Consider the following 1,132-nt stretch of genomic DNA (forward strand, 5'->3'; position numbering starts at 1 on the left):
ATCCGGGGAGGAGATGCTGGTCTGCAAAACTTTTCACCAATTATCTCAGGCATGCAAGTCAAAAACAATAAGAAGTGCATGTAGTTTAAGCAGAAATATCTGTTCTATAGGTAAATTGCCACTGTGGCTTTGTAAGAGTTTCCTGTTAGCTTTTCACTACTTGCCACTCACAACACATAGTTGTTTTTGTTTTTTCTAAAGTCCAAAAATAGATTAACCACGTTACCCACAATGCAACTCCACTGTAGCAATCTGTGCTTTGAGGGCGCCTTTAAAAAGAGTAAGGGGAGAAGTGAAGGTTGAAGAAGACCAATGCAGCACTTTCCTCTTCACGTGTCTGCACTGAGCTTCTTCAGAAAGTCACATATCCATGAAGGCACATCTTCTGTCTCAGTGCGGCTTATCCTGACTAAATTATCCTTTTATCATTTTTTTTACATTATTAAAATTGTGTTTTAAAAGTTAAACCACATGTAATGAATTATGAAATTCATGCGGAATAGAAAGGGGAAATGGTTGAAGAAACCACACATCGGTGGGGAGCGTTTCCCCCCCTGTCGGAGCCCCGAGGCAGCAGCAGATCAAAACCAAGCCACACATGAAAGCATCAACTATCGTGTGATGAGATGATTTGTTTTGCAGTCTGAACTTTCAGAACTCTGACAACGGCAAACTTCATCTTTCAATAAATATCTGTGAAAGAAGAAAAAACCTGCACTGTTAATCACTTAGTGGGGGTTCAAAAGTACTTCATACCACGTCGTTACATGAAACACATGCATTGACCTCGGTGTTCAATTTTTGCCTGTTTGATCTAAAGCTGCAGGTCACAAATACACTTTTCACTCTTTTACCCAGGTGCAATGTTCCCAGAGCTCCTTCCACCTATAACATCAAATGAATGCATGATTCACCTGCAAGACCTGTGACTTTGGACACCGTCTAGGAAAGAAAATGACAGATTTTAATTGAAAGCTTGCTTTTTGAAAAAGCTATTAATTGTGCATTGCATACAGCAAGAAGAGCAATGAAAGCTATTAGACTGAGGCTTCCCAGCTGATGATCCAGTTAATCTCCGTACTAAGGTTACTCTCAGAATTGATCAAGCAGAGCAGCGTCCACATTAAGCAAA

This window comes from Maylandia zebra, linkage group LG15 (genome assembly GCF_041146795.1).
Source record: "Maylandia zebra isolate NMK-2024a linkage group LG15, Mzebra_GT3a, whole genome shotgun sequence".
NCBI lineage: Eukaryota > Metazoa > Chordata > Actinopteri > Cichliformes > Cichlidae > Maylandia > Maylandia zebra.